Source organism: Dysidea avara, chromosome 3, assembly GCF_963678975.1.
Source record: "Dysidea avara chromosome 3, odDysAvar1.4, whole genome shotgun sequence".
Taxonomy (NCBI): Eukaryota; Metazoa; Porifera; class Demospongiae; order Dictyoceratida; family Dysideidae; genus Dysidea; species Dysidea avara.
Genome location: NC_089274.1, coordinates 12,854,788 through 12,875,440, shown reverse-complemented (window position 1 = coordinate 12,875,440; position 20,653 = coordinate 12,854,788). Strand labels below are relative to the sequence as shown.

General features: G+C 38.2%; 1 long non-coding RNA gene and 1 pseudogene across 2 annotated transcripts; one reads left to right on the top strand and one right to left on the bottom strand.

The window, feature by feature from the left end:
- The first annotated feature begins 7,120 nt into the window (after positions 1-7,120).
- LOC136249433 (uncharacterized) lies at positions 7,121-8,998 on the top strand (annotated as a pseudogene).
- A 5,254-nt stretch (positions 8,999-14,252) lies between these two features.
- Positions 14,253-15,551, bottom strand: LOC136249432 (uncharacterized). 2 transcript variants are annotated; one of them, XR_010698215.1, is made up of 5 exons: positions 15,262-15,551; positions 14,896-15,218; positions 14,684-14,811; positions 14,548-14,633; positions 14,253-14,489 (listed from the first exon to the last, which is right to left on the bottom strand). It is a non-coding gene; the product is annotated as an uncharacterized lncRNA (long non-coding RNA). The 2 variants fall into 2 exon arrangements; XR_010698214.1 differs by having other exon boundaries at positions 14,896-15,551.
- Positions 15,552-20,653: the final 5,102 nt, after the last annotated feature.

Below are 20,653 nucleotides of genomic sequence, written 5' to 3'. Positions count from 1 at the left end.
GATTAGATAAATATTTACAGTAACAATGATGTAAGGCTCTTCATAACGATGTGGCATACGGGAGATTACGGCTGACACCCAAGCATGTTCAGCGGTGTATGGTGTAGTGGTTGCAATTGATACAAGTTCCAATGTTGAACTGTTTCTTGGGAACAACTATTGTAGCTACTTTTACAGCTCTGAAACATCCAGTATGGTAGTAGTGAAGTATGTGTTATGTGTTAGTAGCTATGGTAGTTACATCTTGACTCATCTTGCTGTGATTCTCTCTAGTCTCTCAATAATGTAAATGTTGACAGATATATGCATCCAAAATTGGAGATGCTTCTATACTCTGATATTGGGCTAGCTAAAACAAAGCAGATTTGTCACCTATACCCATCCAATTGTCACTGTATCAAGACACACGGTAGTGTGTCGTGCGGCCCAAGAAGCCGGCGCGCAACACTCATGAGTATATCGACAGGAAGGAAGAAAATGCAATTTTCGCACCTCCGTAGCTCTGTGCTGCCTTGATGAAACAAGACGATTTTTGCTGTGGACACTCCCTCCACCTTCAGCACTCCACATTCCAAATTTGAGCGAAATCGCTTCAAGCGTTCCCAAGATATGCGACTTCAAAAATTGGCTTAGTTTCTTCGGGTTTTTTTTTCTTATTTTTCTTCCTCTTTTCGCACACTTACAAAAACTGCTATAAAACGCGAACGCCATATCGGATTGCCTTGAAATTTGGCACACTGAAGCGGGGTATAAAGGCGCATCTCAGTACCAATTTTGACTTGGATACGATAAACAGGAAAAGAGTTATGATCGATTATTCACAAAAAATAACACCAATATGTTGTCACGCCTACAGGGTAAACCGCATATGGGAAGAAGCTGAAAATCGGTGGGTGAATAGGTTAACTATTGAACCTCAAACCTTTTGTGGTTTGAAAGAAATCGAGCTAAAAACCAGGAAGATACAACGAAAAAACCAACAGTGTGTAACAATTACGCAATAGAGATTAGCTAATAAAAAACGATTACTTACCACGCCTACCAGATAAACCGCTTGGGGTAATGCTTTGAAAATCGCTGTATAGATGGAGTAATCATCTTAGAAAGGCTCTTCAATGGTGTAGAAGAATCAGACTTAAAGCCACGGAGTTATAACACGAAATCCAACTTGGTGTAGCAAGTGCGAGATCGAGATACTCTAATAGAGCAGTCATCCTAATAGAGCAGTCACCCTGAAGAGAATTCAAGAGATCAGCTAGAAACAGGTAACCTGTATAGAGATCAGCTACAAACAAATCACCCTGTAGAGTGATCAGCTACAAACAATTCACCCTGTAGAGAGATCAGCTAGAAGAAGTTACCTTGTAGGGAGTTCATGCAACTATGGAAAGAGATAGTTCAGCTAGAAGAAATCACCTTGTAGAGTTCAGCTACAAAGAAACTACCATGTAGAGAGTTCAACTACAAACAAATCGCCCTGTAGAGAGATCAATAGAAGAAGTTACCTTGTAGATAGTTCAGCTACGAAGAAACCATCATGTAGAGAAATCAGCTGCAAAAAAATCACCTGTGGAGAGTTCAATTACAAACAAATCTCCCTGTAGAGAGATCAGCTAGAAGAAATTATCTTGTAGAGAGTTCATCTACAAACAAATCACCCTGTAGAAAGATCAGCTAGAAGGAGTCACCTTGTAGAGAGTTCAGTTACAAAGAAACCATCATGTAGAGAGTTCAGCTGCAAACAAATCTCCCTGTAGAGAGATCAGCTAGAAGAAGTTTCCTTGTAGAGAGTTCAGCTACAAACAAATCATCCTGTAGAAAGATCAGCTAGAAGAAGTTACCTTGTAGAGAGTTCAGCTACAAAGAAACCATCATGTATAGAGTTCAGTTGCAAACAAATCACCTGTAGAAAGATCAGCTAGAAGAAGTCACCTTGTAGAGAGTTCAGTTACAAAGAAACCACCACGTAGAGAGTTCAGCTACAAACTAGTGACCTTGTAGAGACATCAGTTACCTTGTAGAGAGTTCAGCTACAAAGAAACCATCATGTAGAGAGTTCAGCTGCAAACAAATCACCTGTACAGAGTTCAGCTACAAACAAATCACCCTCTAGAAAGATCAGCTAGAAGAAGTCACCTTGTAGAGAGTTCAGCTACAAAGAACCATCATGTAGAGAGTTCAGCTGCAAACAAATCACCTGTAGAGAGTTAAGCTACCAACAAATCTCCCTGTAGACAGATCAGCTAGAAGAAGTTTCCTTGTAGAGAGTTTAGCTACAAACAAATCACCCTCTAGGAAGATCAGCTAGAAGAAGTCACCTTGTAGAGAGTTCAGTTACAAAGAAACCACCACGTAGAGAGTTCAGCTACAAACTAGTGACCTTGTAGAGACATCAGTTACCTTGTAGAGAGTTAAGCTACAAAGAAACCATCATGTAGAGAGTTCAGCTGCAAACAAATCACCTGTACAGAGTTCAGCTACAAACAAATCACCCTCTAGAAAGATCAGCTAGAAGAAGTCACCTTGTAGAGAGTTCAGCTACAAAGAACCATCATGTAGAGAGTTCAGCTGCAAAGAAATCACCTGTAGAGAGTTCAGCTACAAACAAATCTCCCTGTAGAGAGATCAGCTAGAAGAAGTTTCCTTGTATAGAGTTCAGCTACAAACAAATCTCCCTGTAGAGAGATCATCTAGAAGAAATCACCTTGTAGAGAGTTCAGTTACAAAGAAACCATCATGTAGAGAGTTCAGCTGCAAAGAAATCACCTGTAGAGAGTTCAGCTACAAACAAATCTCCCTGTAGAGAGATCAGCTAGAAGAAGTTTCCTTGTAGAGAGTTCAGCTACAAACAAATCACCCTCTAGAAAGACCAGCTAGAAGAAGTCACCTTGTAGAGAGTTCAGTTACAAAGAAACCACCACGTAGAGAGTTCAGCTACAAACTAGTGACCTTGTAGAGACATCAGTTACCTTGTAGAGAGTTCAGCTACAAAGAAACCATCATGTAGAGAGTTCAGCTGCAAACAAATCACCTGTAGAGAGTTCAGCTACAAACAAATCACCCTGTAGAAAAATCAGCTAGAAGAAGTCACCTTATAGAGAGTTCAGCTACAAAGAACCATCATGTAGAGAGTTCAGCTGCAAACAAATCACCTGTACAGAGTTCAGCTACAAACAAATCACCCTCTAGAAAGATCAACTAGAAGAAGTTTCCTTGTAGAGAGTTCAGCTACAAAGAAACCATCATGTAGAGAGTTCAGCTGCAAACAAATCACCTGTAGAGAGTTCCGCTACAAACAAATCTCCCTGTAGAGAGATCAGCTAGAAGAAATTACCTTGTAGAGAATTCAGTTACAAAGAAACCATCATGTAGAGAGTTCAGCTGCAAACAAATCACCTGTAGAGAGTTCAGCTACAAACAAATCTCCCTGTAGAGAGATCAGCTAGAATAGTAGAGAGATCAGCTAGAAGAAATTACCTTGTAGAGAGTTCAGTTACAAAGAAACCACCATGTAGAGAGTTCAGCTGCAAAGAAATCACCCTGTAGAAAATTCAGCCACAAACAAATTGCCCTGTAGAAAGATCAGTTAGAAGAAGTTACCTTGTAGAGAGTTCAGATACAAAGAAACCATTCTGTAAAGAGCTCAGCTGCAAACAAATCACCTGCACAGAATTCAGCTACAAACAAATCACCCTGTAGAGAGATCAGCTAAAAGAAGTTACCTTGTAGATAGTTCAGCTACAAACAAATCACCCTGTAGATAGATCAGCTAGAAGAAGTTACCTTGTAGATTATTCAGCTACAAACATTCACCCTGTAGAGAGAGCAGCAAGAAGAAGTCACCTTGTAGAGTGTTCAGTTACAAAGAAACCACCATGGAGAGTTCTATGATAAATATATGTATTATATATATAATTTGTACATTTACTGATAAAATCAGAAATATTTAAAGTACATCTGCTTCACCTTTTCTTATTCCTGTAGTAAAGAAAAAAGACAGGTTAAAAAAGTCCCAAAGCTGGCCATAGGCCGGCTTTGGGGTATACAAATACAAAAAGAAATGAAATCTAATCCAAAACAGCCAAGCTGTAAAAAAACAGTGCGGCCCTCAAAAAGGCTATGGTGAAAAAAGATGTGAAATCCAAGGTGGTGGCCAAGAAATGGCTGTGATGGTAGGTTAATGGTAAAAATTTTAATAACGGCAATTTAGGTGAATTTTTTTGCCAAGACCAAGTGGCACAAAAATTCACTTGAATTGTCGTTATTAAAATTTTTACCATTAACCTACCATCACAGCCATTTCTTGGCCGCCACCTTGGACTTCACATCTTTTTTCACCATAGCCTTTTTGAGGGCCGCACTGTTTTTTTACAGCTTGGCTGTTTTGGATTAGATAATTATTACTGACACACATTCAACCTTGACACCTCAGTATCAATATAAAGTACAAATCTAATGCATGAATTGATATTGATAAATTACGCCCTTTTATTAAGCTACCTAAGCTTTCCTAGCTAAGAAACAAACTACATTATGCATATTTTTCATCATGAATTCAACAAAAGGACTTCATACTGATTGATGATGCCAATTTTAAGTGCCATGTTGAGTAATTACACACATAGCTATGTGTCATTCATATATGACAAGCTATATGTACAGTCATATCAACCTCTTCTAAAAATCCGTCATGGGGTACCAGGTGAACTGAGTTATAGCTAAGAAATGTTATCCTTGAAAGAAAATTCTTCTCTGGTTCTTTTCATTGAAAAATCCCCATGCATGCAAAAATAGCAGGCAGTAGCTAGCTAGAACTGTGACAAATGTTAATTCAGCCTAAGCTTCATATAAGAGAGAAACCATCATTATTGATGAAAAAGGATCTCGAAACTTCTGATGTGAGATTTGGAGTATTCCATCACAAATTTCCCCTGCTGACAAGTGTTAACATCACACAATAACCTCAAAGCATGTGTTCTATAAAATTATAAACGATCTAATTTCTATCAATTTCTCACAACATATCCAGCCAATGACATCAGGCACACGGAGTCATCTAAAGAGATTTATCAGTCTACCTGCAAGATTGAATTGTTACTATCATTCTTTCCTCCCAACCTCAATCAGACTATGGAACTTATTACAACTTTGTTAGCAAACTTAATACTATTAGACTGTAGCTAGATATTTTATAGATGTATATGCACATACACCCTCATTTTGAGGCTCGTGCATAATAGATGACTCCGTGTGCCTGATGTCATTGGCTGGATATGTTGTGAGAAATTGATAGAAATTAGATTGTTTATAATTTTATAGAACACATGCTTTGAGGTTATGGTGTGATGTTAACACTTGTCAGCAGGGGAAATTTGTAATAGAATACTCCAAATCTCACATCAGAAGTTTCGAGATCCATGAACAATACAAAAATAAATAAAGTGTGGTGTGTTCTTAGACTCAATTGACCACATATGGCAAATGCCAAAAAATGAGAGTGGCAAGGAAATTATACAATAAAAAAGGATAAATTGTTTGTCCATTCTGGACAGTCTCTTGTCAGAAATATCTTCCTGGATGCTGAGATTGCAATCCCTGCTGCTTTGTCAAGGAGCTTCCTACATGTGACTTAGAGATTGACTGATCAAAGAGATTCATAGTATTATACAGTGCTGCCGGTTAATGATGATGGCAAATAGTGTTGTTTTAGTTCTAAGGAACTAGAACTAAATCTAGTTTTAGTACAGCAATTTAATTCTAGTTCTAGTACACCAGAACTAAACTAAAATTGTGGTCTATTTTAGTTTTAAAACTAAAACTAAACTAAAATTCATTCAAATTTTGGTTCAAAAACTAGAACTAAACCAAAACTTTAAAACTTTTAGGACAAGAACTAGAACTAACTAAACGTTTTCTCAAGCAATCCTACATAAAAGGGTATTGTACACTATAACCACTTAACACTTTTCTTTGAAGATGGTGATACCTGGAAATGCTACCATAAAACATTGTTATTCAGCATTAATTCTGCTGATTTAGGTTATTTAAGCACAATTCTATTAGAGCTTTTGTTCATTTGTGCACAATGGCAAGTGGAAGTTGTGCTGAACCAGGTGGAAGGCCTAAGTCAAGTGGAGTGTGGAACTACTTCAGGTACGATAAGATCAAGGACAAAAGTGTGTGTACTGTGAAAAGTACTGATGGTTTGATTTGTGGTATAAAAAGAATTTAAAGGACAATATTCTATAAACTTGAAGAAGCATTTGAAGACATGCCATACTGACACTTGTAAATATTTTGAAGCAGCTGAAATTGAAAAGACAAAGAAAAAAGAAAGGAGAGGTTCTTCTAGCCAGTTGAAACAGTTCTCCTTGCCAATACATAGTTTAGGATCTAAATTGTGCAACCCTAACAGCAATAAACATAAGGCTATTATACATTTCATCTTGCAACCTTTATAGGTGCTAACAATGTACCACTGAATTTAGTAGATAACAGTGAATTTTGTGCATTAATTGAAGAATTGGATTCTCGGTACAGTTTGCCTCATCGATATAAAATGGGAAAAATCTATCAAAACACCAAATCTAAAGTTTCTGGAAGTCTAGGGCATGCTACCAAGGTTAGTATATGTGAAGATATCTAACACTAAAACTAACACTAACTAAAATACTAACTAAATTACAGAAATATGGGGTACCAGAACTAATACTAACTAAAACTATGGTAGAATTGAGATACTAGAACTAAAACTAACTAAAACTATGGTGGAATTGGGGTATTAGAACTAAAACTAACTAAAACTGTAGGGGACTATGGGCACTAGAACTAGAACTAAACTAAAATGAATTTGCTGTACTAAAACAACACTAATGGTAAATAGTGGCCCAGAACAGTAAGCTCAATGGTGTCATAATGTGAAAACCGAATTATCCGCACTTAATTATTGTAGCTAATAAACTAAACTACCGTATTTGACATGCATCACAAGTTGTGCGAGAAATGTAGCGCGAATTTACGGAAGTTTACGGAGTAGTTTTCCGTGTTTTATCTCATTCGCCCACCTGAATAGAAACTATAAATATGAACAAAATGCTGCAGTGACTACTGCAGCTGATAGCTAAATTGTTGGCTTGTGGCTTGTTAAACTGTTTAGTGCCGCCGTGTTAACATTACAGAAATCAACGAAGAGATGGATGAAATCAAGGCTGAGGTTGCTCGCGTCCAAAAGGACATAAGCGATGTTAAAATTCAAAAGCGCGAAAAGCTGCAGAACTTGGATTTCTTTGTGCTGGACAATTCCATCCGCGAGAGCACGGTCGGCCAGCTGCGTAGCCACACCTTGGAAAACAAAATCCAAATCTTGGAACAAGTGCGGAAAGTTGGCATAAAGCATATCACCATTGCTTCGTTTTCACACATGACCCGAGTAGACGATGATTTCGTGAAGTATCTCAAGGATAAAGGTGAAGATTTCACAAATTTTTACTCCTTTTCAGAAGTTACCGAAGGAGTCAAAGATGGTCGCTACGACACCGAGACAATTCCTGTATCCCTGCAAAAGAACCATGACTTAAACATACCGAACACGTTTTTCGAAATGGACCTGGCTAATGAAGATGTTGAGTGGGATACGAAGTTTACCGTCGATGACATGTGCCAGATGATCTACAAGTGGATGAAGTGGACATACGACAACATTACCAAGGATGCGCGGATCTTGTTCAACTTTCGTGACCTTCCGTTTTGCATGACTGTTGCTCCTGATCGCCTACTTTATGTGGTCCGTTTCCTCTCCAAGCTTCCAGTTGAGCATCGACCCTTTGCTCTTTGCTTTGAAGATCCCTTTGGGGAATACCTACCAGAAGAATTAGAAGCGTGGACAGCCAGCATGAGGAGGACCATGACAGCTAATGGCTGGAATGATGGGAAAATACTTGTGCACATTCACCAGAAGTGGGATCTCCAGACAGCCTCACAGCTTGATTGTCTTACTGGTGGTGCAGATGGCGTGTGGGCCAGCCTGTGTGAAGAAGGTGCTGCTTTGGGTCACGCTTGCTCATCCATCACCATGATGAACCTAATTCGGCTTGGAAACACCAAAGTCCTGGAGAATTACAACTGCGTTGAATTGAGGAATGCTGCCAAAGAAGTTACCAGGATTACAACTGGGAGAGAGCCGCATCCCAAGCAAGTGCTTTATGGAGAACGTGCTACTGATTTAGTATTTGGCTTCTTGGGTATTGGTGATTTTGACATGGCTAAATTTTTGGGTGTGAAGCACCTAATCGAATAACTACGATTGCGACAACAGATATGATTGTAGATCGGATGGAGAATTTGTATGGCAAGAGTCCACATTTCACCGAAGAAATAGCCATGAAGATGAAAGAACAGATGCTTTTGGATGTTCGCAATGGTCGAAAAGAAGAGTACAACAGTGCAGCCGGTCTTGCTCTCTTATTTGATTGTGCTGGAGGAAAGCTTACGGAACAAATGGCTGATACGGTTGCTCAAGTAGAAGTCAAGTCATCATACCACAAACAGCTCATTGATGAGATACGGGAAGAGTGGGACAAATGGGACAAGAGAGATAAGGAACAAAATGATGGCCGCTTGCAGTTTGATAATTTCTACCATGGTTTTATGCAGCCGTATTTTGGGTGCTACCGATGTGTGACCACGAAAAAGGCCATTCGTGCACTTGACATAGATAAGGATAATTATGTTGACTGGAAAGAATTCCTTGTTTACATCAAATGGGCTTTGCGCCAGTACCCAAATGTTGAAGATGCTGACTCACTGATGAGTATTGTTTTTGAGAAAGGGCTCATGCCTGCCATGCGAGATGAGAGGGTAAAGAACAAGGCCTTCAACCGTATTAAATTTTGAACACCGTACTATCTTCAGACTAGTGTTATGATGAACAGTATCCAAAATAGTTGTACGTGCACTGTTTTATTCTAGTAGCATTTTAAAACATTAGTTCCATGTTGAAGGTGTGTGTATTAATGTAGTGTATATGGTCTAAGGGTTTTATAATGGGTTGGCTACAAATGAACTCTATTAGCAGTGATGACTTACACATACACATAAGTTACTACTACAACAACAATTGTACTTGTACAAAACATCCAGAATCAATTAGGGCACGTGCCAAGTCAAAAAGTTTTTACCACATTGTGCATCGTGAACAAATGTCACACAATAACTATAATTGTGTTGCTACTTAATTGCATACCTTCGTGGTTATGTGACTGAATAAAAATAGTAAAATCTGTAAGGCATGAACCATTTCCTGTACCTTTAGATACCAACACAGAAGACAGAGGTGTTTACCACAGCTAGGCCCAAGAAGCCTATAAAAATAATATTTTATACAGCAGCCTTTTGTCAGTAAAGCAAAAGTTTGCAGAAAAGCTTGGAGGGCCTTCTGGATGGGTCTGCTTAAGGTCAGGCCCATGCCCAGGGAGGGGTTCAACCCTAGAAACTGGAAATTTTATTTTTGCTGTAAACATCTACAATCTATGTGCTATAGCATTCAATCTACCTTCCATGGCTTCTGTGTGTGGTTTCCAGGGGCTGCTGTTTTGACTCAGGCTAGAGCTAGCGACTATATTTCGATTAATTCATGTATAGCTGTAATAATATACGTGTAATTTGTGTGTTATTATTATTATTATTATTGTTAATTAGCAAAGCCCACTAGGGGCAACACGCTAATGAGCATTACAATCACACATTATATTATATTACTTACAGCGTTCTTAAATGTTTCAAGATCTATTGTGTCGATGTTAGGAATTTGAAGGGAGTTCCATTGAATAATTGTTCGAGGGAGGAAGGAGTATTTGTACACATCAACTCTTGTTTGCAATTGAGTTAGCTTGAGAGGATGTTGAGCACGGGTGGAGGACACTGGAGTTGGTGACGGTAAGCAATGATCAGGTATTGCTAGTAAGTTCCTGACAATCTTGAATAGGAAGGTGAGTCTAGCAATTGTTCTTCTGTTTTGAAGTGTAGGCCATTCAAGACTGGTTAACATGTCTGTGATGCTATCATGGTTTTGGTTAGATCTGTGCCAGGGTTTGTTCAAAACGAAACGAGCAGCGCGGTGTTGAATCATTTCTAGTTTACTAATACTAGTGTGATGATAGGGGTCCCAGATGGTTGAGCAGTATTCTAATGATGGTAAGAGCAATTGTTTGTAGACGTGTTCTTTAATTTCTGATGGTGCATTGTGGAGATTTCTTTTTAAGAATCCAAGGAGTCGATTTGCCTTGTTACAGATGTAATTGATGTGAGGATCCCATGATAATTTGTGGTGGAGACGGATTCCAAGGTAATTGTGTTCTAATACTGTAGCCAGTGGAATGTCGGACATTTTGTATGTGAAAGTACTCTTGTTATGGTGTGTTGTTATCTGTAAAATTTTACATTTGGAGATGTTGAATTCCATCATCCAGTCAGTTGCCCATCTTGTCAGTGAGTTTAAATCATCTTGAAGTATTTTATGGTCTTGTGGTGTTTTAATGGTTTTGTAAATAAGGATATCATCTGCAAAAAGACGGATCTCACTTTGGATGTTGGCAATGATGTCATTGATATAAATCAAGAACAGAACTGGTCCAAGAACAGACCCTTGGGGAACACCAGATGTTACATCACAAGTGGATGATTTAGAACCTTCTACTATAACTTGCTGTGTGCGACCATGAAGAAAGGATTCAAGCCAGTGTAATACATTCCCTCTTATTCCATAGTGCCTTAGTTTGTAGAGGAGTCTTGAGTGAGATACTTTATCAAAAGCTTTAGAAAAATCTAGTATTGCAGCATCAACTTGTAAATTTGTGTCTATTTGTTTGGCAATGTCGTTGATGGTGATAAATAATTGTGACTCACAAGAGTGCTTAGACCTAAATCCGAACTGTCTGTCAGAAAGAATATTTTGATCTTCCAGATGTGTATGCATGGTAATACACGTAATGTGTGTATGTATGTTTTCCCTGTACATGCATTTCTGCATTTAAGCCTATTCTCAGGACATTGAATATTAAATCTTTCTCAGCATCTGGGGGCACAGCCCTCAGACCCATCTGGAATCATCTTTAGAACCCCCATCCTGTGTATGGGCCTGTGTTTAACATTTATCACTTCATGGTACAAAAGGCCTGAGCAGCCATAGCTAGTACAAAGATTCCATTACGGCATACATGGCTTCTTTGACATACAATACATCTAATCCACAGCTTGTTTGATATTTAATTTTGTGTACTTTTATGTGTGCACTTTTATGTGAGGTACTGGTAGGGGTATAGCTATTGAACTATAATTATTTGAATACATGTTGTGCGGGTGTGTAGGAAGCATAGGTGCCATGGGTGCTTGGGCACCCATAAATATTTCCAGTGGTGTAACTAACGGGTGTCAGCACACTGTACTATATATTACTGAAACGATTGAGATACTCTATAGAGCAGTCAATGGCTCTAATAAAGCAGTCACAGTATTCATTCAGAGAAGTAGTGCAGTCAACTATGAAGTTATAAATATTGATTTTGATTATCAGCAATAGAATGTGCAGAGCTTGAGACACTTCTTTCTTTTTTTTTTTGGTCTTCAGCTTTTCCACTGGGAACCCATAAGTTAAATATCTTCCTATGCCCATGTTGTGCATATACTGTGAAAGTTTGTTGAGATGTTTAGTAAGGCAGCAGAATTGTGACTGTATGAGTGTGTGTCACAGTCACATTCAGGTGACCTGTGGTTCAAATCAGGGGTGGAGAACAGTACTCAAAAGTAGGGGGGGGAAAGTCATGTGGGGTGGCTGTAAGTTACAAGTGTTTTAAAATCATTAGCTGTACTTTAGTGTACAAACCAATACTAGGAGGGTCTGGGTGCATGCTCCCCAGGAAAGTTTTGAAATTTGAATGCTGTGAAGTTAGCATTTTCAGTGGTACACGTGTACTTGAATAGGATAATCCTATAATATTATGGCAATGATTATCATTAAGATACTGTACATCAGTAAATATATAAATGAAGGCACTCGTGCTCTTAATTATGTATGTTAGCATAGCAAGAGTACATAATAAAAATAGGGAGGGAACTACCAATGCAGCCTGTATAAAATCACTATATATTATTGAATGATCTTTGAACAAATTAACACTTTTACTGATGACAGAGATCTGTTGATAGGTGTTGAGTACTGTTGATAGGTGTTGAATAAGGTAAAGCTTTTGCTCTACCAATGTATGGATGCTCTATACTTCACAGTGATTTTGGCTGAAAGTGTCCTATAGTTAGACACTCTCCCTCCCTATTTTTATTATGCACTCTTGTTAACGGAGCCAGGGACCAACTTATGATGGTTCCACTGAATTTTCTATTTGAGTAGTTAGGAGACTGCTCTATTAGAGTATCTCGTTCTCGTGCACTCCCAGTACTAGTATTCTATTCTTGTATCTTTAGTACAAATCCCAGTAAACCAAGTTGACCAATGACTGCAACTGGGCATTGGAAAAAGTGAGGGGGCACTGCCCCTCCATTCTTCATCCCCCGTCCCATTTCTCCACCCCTGGTTAAAATTCTGGGCTTCAGTATTAGATTTTTGGAGTCATTTGTCTTAATTAGCTTTAGGCTGCTGTCAGACCACCAGAAGTCTCAATTGACTCATCTATTCACCAAAAGTGAATAATAAAGCAGCTAATAGAGTAAGGAGGAGAGTGTCTAACTTCGTAATTCAGTGGATTCACATGGCTCAGACAATCAACTATAGCCACCAAAGGTGACAAATGGCCAACAATGTGTTTGCTCTATGAAAGAGGTTACAATATTTCTACTGCTTCAATTAAGAAATGTGTATGAGTCTTTTCTGTTCACTTAAAGTTATTTTGATGTTTTACTGGTTGGAGTAGAGTGTATTGTTCAGTATCAGAGTAATATATATACAGTATATTGTAATTTTGAAAATAATATGGAACCTATATAGATGATTACTAAATAAGTCAGCTTTTGGAACTACATATATACAGTATCATGCTGTGGTCAGCGTATTGTGGTCATTTAAACAGTCACAATACTGAAGTCTTTCATGTAGTGGCATATAGGCAACAACACACTGTGCAATGTAGTCTAGAGGTTATGATAGAGTTTCTATAATGAATTGATCACATACTAAAAGCACACAGATTTCCTTGTATAGGCCTGTTGACAAACAAGAGAACATAGTATTAGGAAGTCCCTAATTAATTATTTTTAAATATATTAAAAGTACCTTTTGGCTTTGTATTCACTAGTAAAACACCTATACTTCTTGCAGTTTCTTTTACATGATGAATGGAGTATATAATCCACCCCAAAAACACCTTCGCTGTAAAAAAGGTGCGCCCAAGAAACTACAAGTACCTGGAACCCAATGTAAAAAACAAAAAGAAAAAAACAGCTTAGCTGAAGTGAAAAGTAGCTGGTAACTTAAAGAGCTGATATCTGAAGCGGCCAAGAATACAATTACTAAAGTTTAATCCATGCAAGAACACCTTGGCTATAAAACAGGTGTATACATGAAAGTAACTGGCAACTGAAATGGCTGATATCTGAAGCGGCCAAGAATGAATGATCATATACAACTAATTGAAAAATTTAACACTGAACCTTTATAATTCAGCTGTGTTCTTATTCACTCTTGCTGCATCGTAAAGTAATTTCTTTTAACTCTAATTGGCTGGTAATTTGGCCGCCTTTTTTAATAGTCAGTATAATAGAGCAAAAAAAGGCGGCCAAATTACCAGCCAATTAGAGTTAAAAGAAATTACTTTACGATGCAGCAAGAGTGAATATAGAACACAGCTGAATTATAAAGGTTCAGTGTTAAATTTTTGAATTAGTTGTATATGACCATTCATTCTTGGCCGCTTCAGATATCAGCCATTTCAGTTCACTGGGCGAAAAGTTCCATGTCCGCTTGTAGGTAATGCGTATAAAATGGCCATGAAATTTGTCATTTCAGCCACATTTCATACTTAGAACATTAGTAGATTTCAGTAAAGTTTCATACAGAGGATAGAGAAAGATTTACTGCATCTAGAATGGTGCTGGAAATGAGGCAGTGAAGAAATGTACATTTTAACACTGTGAAATGCATATAGGATGTAAAAAATCCTGTAGCTGAAATCAAAATTTTCTATATTGTGCATCTGCTTTATACTGCACTAGTAATATAGCTAGCAATGTCTCGCTCCTGTGTTGTATTTACTACCCACAATACTTATTTCATTAATAAGTAAAAAAGCACATCATTTGTACAGCAACTATAATTTTCAGTTCACAAATTGAAGTTCTTGACACCTTCAGGATTCTTTTTTTCTGAGGGATGTTACATCACTAAAATTAATGTAGATTTGCTCTTTTACTTCTGTCCATTGAGTGCAGCTTTCTTCTCCTAATCTGTTTCATCACTAGTTATATATAGTTCTTATAGGTAGCATCTGTAAATATGTTGTTACAATAAAAATATTGCTATAGCAATTTTTTTCTGTGACAAACCTTGAATTAATGTATACTATTCCTTGTAGTGTCATTCATAGCTTTCACAAGATCCAGCCATGATCACAGGTTTCTCCACTGCCTAACTTCAATAGACCACAAAATACTCATTTCCAAGAACTATAGCAGAACTTACTATGTGATTTCATCTACAGTACTACCACAAGACATCATCAGCAGTCCAAGTTTTGAAAGCATCAATAACTACTTTGTAACTTCCTTTGACAACTTTACGTAGCTAGGTGATGTTGATGGCAGATCCCACTGCCATGCAATGATAGATCCCACTGCCATGCAATGATAGATAACAAATTAATAATGAATCATGAATTAGCCACATCTTCTTACCTCACAATTGCTACAAATGCAGCTCTTCCTATATGTCTTTCTGCAAAGTTCCCTATGTCAGGGTAGCTTGCACTTGCAGTCATCTATAAAGTAGACTTAACCAATTCACTGTGAGGTAGTTGTACTAGAGATGATGAGTGCTTGTGGAATGCGCCCAGTTGTCTCTCGACCCAGGGGGTGTTATCCTCTACTCCTTTTGCCAGCAAGCAACATGCGATTTTGTAGCCGCCAAATACGTGTAGCACTGTAGCTAGCTACTGTAGCAAAGGTATACAATTGTGGCGTCGCTAGAAATTGGTGGAAAAAGATGGAAGAGGCGATACCTATGAACGATCATAAATGCTGTGACGGTCTTTATAGCTATACCTGCAGGTAAGTCTGCCATGGAGCACAAGCACTGTTCTAGTTCTGGATGACAACAAGCTGCATCATTGCTAGAGCCTCGTTATTAACTGCGACTAGAACGGTGGGGACTATTCTACGGAACGGAACGGAACGGAACGGAACGGAATGATGGACTAAACCACGGAACGGAACGCTTTCTCAAACTGAAGCTTGCAACTTACCATTGCTGAAACTTCCCTTATAAGTTAGCAGTGGCATCTCCAGTGGGTGGTTAAACATAAGATAAAAAGAATTAACGGATCGATTGTGGGTTTTTGTTGGTTGTCATTAGTAACGAAGTATTATTGTGGGATGAGCTGTATCAGTGATGTTCATCCATACGGAAGGGAACTTTATGTGAGCTGTTTTTCTTATTTAGACTTTACAAGACAGTCTGGGCCGGTCTTTCAAGTCATAAGTCAGTGTATAAATAAAGCAAGCAGGAAGATACTGGTAACAGGAAAGAGCCAGCTGAATTAAAACTTGAAGAACTTTGTGCAGTGTGTGAGGAGCAAATATTTTGGCAGATCGCAAGGAGGGTATATTCTGCAAACATCACTGAAGTGTATGCATGGAGTTATTTATATATTAACAGCTGGTGCAGTGGACTAATGCCGTATTCAATAGTGAGCTGATTTTATCTGTTGCACAATTCAAGGATGTGTCTGACTGCTAGCCTTGAATCAGGCTAAATGTCAAAACTCCAAGATCAGCCAAATCTCTATTATAAGCCGCATGTGAAACCATGCCCGTAGTAGCCACCAGGCAAACGTGATTTGGACCAGGATGTGTGTGTAATTTCAATGTATCTAGTCAGACCTGAAATGGAACACTTACATTAATTACATACCACCTAAGAATCCTAGGATTTCTTAAGTGTAACATTTCACATGCTTCACTTCAAACAAAACAGGTTAAATTTGTTCGTCTATTTTCAAGTGATTCCCAGTCCAGCTGGTCCATGAAATTACAATGGGATCACATGTATTTGTTACAGTGCGGGCTGTCCTGTGTTGGATCTACTCTAGAGTTGAGATTTCAAGGTAGACTCACTGCCAATTTACTGACACTAGTACTGTTGTAGCATGTTTAAGTGGAGGACAAATGAAATAGTAATGCTAGATTATTTATGTATACAAATTTTTCATAATGAAATTGATATCCCATTTTGATTTGTACTTCCACTTTGCAACATATTCAAGAGCAAGAAGCTACCACACTTAATCTCCAACCACTGTCATTAATTAACCAAGATCTCACTAGTCTGTAATTCACCTTACTGTAGTGATTTTATTGATTCATCTGTATGCTTTCTTCATTTCCTTTGAAGTTGTACCAAGAGTTCATAATAAGGTGGGGAGTGTCTAACTTGAATGCATTCACCAAACACCCTGCTTAAAGTAACACCTCGGCCTTATTTCAGAACAAAGGCTTTACCTTCTTCAGCAACTCTAATCAACAGTTTTCTATCCCCCAGTAAAGGTGTTGATTTGATTAAAGGTGAACTTTACACAGGGTGTTTGTACAGGCCATACTGAGAGTTAGACACTCTCCCCCATACAAATCAGTATTATGAACTCTTGGTTGTACAGTATAGGTAAACAAAGATAAGTTTCTCTCCCATCTTATTCTAGGATTTCTATTGACAAGGAAAATTCAATTATTTGTATACAGGCTCAAAATTGAGAAAATATAAAGAAAGTGAATTAATATTATACAGTCAGTTTGCTTTTGGATATTTAATGTCTCCAACCACAACAAAAATTCGATGAATCCATGCATCTCATCACTGGTCGTCTGAACACTCTGAAAGTGATACCTCACTCAATCAACCATATATTCTGTTTATTAGACTGAATAAAGTCATGATTACCTAAACAATCACTTAATTAATGTTTTATAATTATCCTATTCCATTTTCCTGGAGGTTCCACTGATAAAATGCAATTTCAGCAATGATAGCAGCTAGCCAAGCTGCAAGTTGATTCAGAAAGCACTCCATTCTGTAAAATAGACCCCATCCAGAATTCAACTCAGTACTCAGGCTGAGATATCTGACAATAGTCCACTACTCTGTTAATGAATCATTGATGTTCACACAATATAGCCTCCTAGAGGTATCTGAATGTTTGCTCCTCACACACTGCACAAAATTCCTTTAGATTCTACTTAGACTGAGTTGATTCAGCTTGTCACCATACTTTTTTCCTTTGTAGTGTAGCTATACACATACTGATTTATGCCAATTAGAAAGGCTGGGCCTCAGACTGTACATTCTAAAGTCAAGTAAGTAAAAATAACTCGCATACTAGTAAAAAAAAGTCATGCATTAAGTTCCCTACTTGATATATCCGAAGATGAAATCACTGAGTCAACTATTCCCACAATTAGTACTTCGTTACTAATGACAACCAACAAGAACCCACAATCGATCCTTAAATTCGTTTTATCTTTCTTGGGGTACGTTTGATTACCTGCTGGAAGTGCCACTGATAACTTGTACAGCAATGGTAAGCTGCAAGCTTCAATCTGAGAAAGCATTCCGTTCCGCAGTTTAGTCCATCATTCCGTTCCGTTCCGTTCCGTTCCGTTCCGTAGAATAGTCCCCACCGACTAGAACAATCGGAAGAAACATGCAGCGAAGGTGATTGCATGTGTGCAATCTGTGCATGCATGTATGCTGTTGGTATATATATACGAGCATGATAGAGCAGTGACCTCATCCATGCGCAGCCATATAGCTAGAGCGGTGGATGCACTGTGGCTAATTAGATTGTCCACACTGATTAGTAAAAATATTCATGTACTTGAATGCATTCCTGTCAACTTCTTAGTCAGCCTTAGCCTACACTAACAGAGCAAAGCCCAACACACAAACACACACACAAAAGACAATACCTTCTCTTCAGCTACCACTTGCCTACCTGACTGCATCTGTGTGCTAGCTACTCATGTAGGCTGGTGCTAAGAGTCATCGTAAGCATAATCCTTCGAGGGCAGGACTATAGTATTATACATTTACTCTCTCTCTCTCTCTCTCTCTCTCTCTCTCTCTCTCTCTCTCTCTCTCTCTCTCTCTCTCTCTCTCTCTCTCTCTCTCTCTCTCTCTCTCACACACACACCACACACCACACACCACACACCACACACACACACCACACACACACCACACACACACACACACACACACACCACACACACACACACACACACACACCACACACACACACCACACACACACTATAGCTACTACACAACATTAAATGTTTCGCAGCTACAGAATTTTTTTGTGATTTATAATGTCTGTGCTTGCATGCATGCATGAGTCAAAAGCAATAGCAAAGTATAAGTCCTTTCAAACTATTGGCACACAGACTAACAGCTGTTCCTTCAAGCTATTAAAATGAATATAACCATTAACACTAATGAAATAATGTGCTGTGGTGGATTCCCAGTATGCAAATTCATAGAATTTTTTGTACTACACATCACTGCCTGCTTCGAAGAGCTTTTGCTCAATATGCTTCACACATCACTGTGGAGATTATTGTGCACTTTTAAGTTAGTTTTAATATAGAAAAAGCTAGCTACCACCATTAGCAGGACACATGTGCATAGATGGATTGCATTCCATCTTAAGAGCCTCTGTGATTGAAACTTACTTTGCTACATGCTTAATGCATGTTCCTGACATGTAGATATGTATTATAGTGCACACAATAGTTGCTAACAGGTGACTAGAAATTCATTTACAACAGAACAAAGTAATGTTATAATTTAATATGTATTCAACCAAAAGCATTTAAAAGTAGGGCTACCAAAAAAAGTCACCATTTAAGAAAGGTCCCTATTTAACAACTGGGTAAACCGGAGCAATATGAGTAACCTTTCTTGCTCAAGGAAGCAGCAACAGCAACTGAGCATTAACCCTGGCTGAAACCTTACAATTACCAAACTTTGATTGTGCCTACTAAAATTCATGCATTTGATAGTGACAGACGTTAGCAGCTATAGAAGTTTTTTTGTGATTCAAAATATCTATAGACCATGCTTACATAAATGAATAACAAAGTATATAAGTCCCTTCCAAGCATTGGCGACACAAACACACTAACAGCTGTTACTTCAAGCCACAAAATGGATATAACCACTAATGAAATAACGCTAACATGCTGTGGTGGATGCCCAGTATGGAAATTCATAGAGTAGATTACTAAGCTACACTTCAGTGCCTGCTTTGAAGAGCAACGTGTTTCACATATTGCTGTGAAAAAATTGTGAACACTTGACACTTTAAACACATAAAGCTGCAGCTACCACCATCCATGCAGGATCAGGTAACATAGTTAAGCAGGACACATGTACATAGATGGATTGCATTCCATCTTACGAGCCTCTGAGATTAAACTCTTACCTTGCCGACATGATAGAATTTTGTTCACACATTGCTGCTAAGAGGTAACCAGAAACTCATTTACAACAGAACAAAGAAATGGGCAGGTAGCTATAGTTTATGTATTTAACCAAAAGGTCTACCAAAACATTTGAGTATAGTTATGTGTAATTCTTCAACTCTATGAATATGACCAATTAGCTGCCACCACCCTTCTCACTCATGCAGTTTCTTAGCAAATAGCTAATTTTAGGAGAACTTTATTCCTCATGCAAGTCCTTGCACATTACTAACTACTAGTTACATGTGAATGATGATCACATCTAGTTGGTCTCATAATGTGTATTAAGGCATACAGGTCTCCAAATCTGTATAGTAAATCTGTGAACTAAAAAAATTTAATGTGATACTAGCTATAGACCACCATACGAGAGTGCTGTAATCCAAACATTTTGTTTTCTTACTACATCATAATTCTTGCATGGCTTCTATTTAACTGTAAACCAACATTGCAATTAATAAACCATCTAATGTCATTAGTGTTTTTTTCCTGCAATAAAGTTCTACCAATAACCTCTTGTACCAAGAGTCCATACTATAAGACCTCTTTATTATGAACTATTGATAGTACACATATACAATCAAAAATCAGTAATTTATTGTTATACATTACATACACTTGTCAGAAAGTGCCCAGTGGCAGTGACACAAAGACTAACACCTGTTAGTTTGACAACCATCCACTATAGGATTGCGGGAAAGATTATACCACAGTTGGCTGTGGTGCCTCAACAGAGACTAGGGGAGGTCACAACATTACAGTATACTGTGTTAACGTCATCCATGACTGACCAAAGAGTTGAGATTAGCCATATTGTATATTGTCAATGTAGACTTGCGTGCATCATGTATCAGGTAATGTAGACAGTACGATGCAGCTATTGCACACAGAAACTAGCTATAATATATGTAAAATGATGT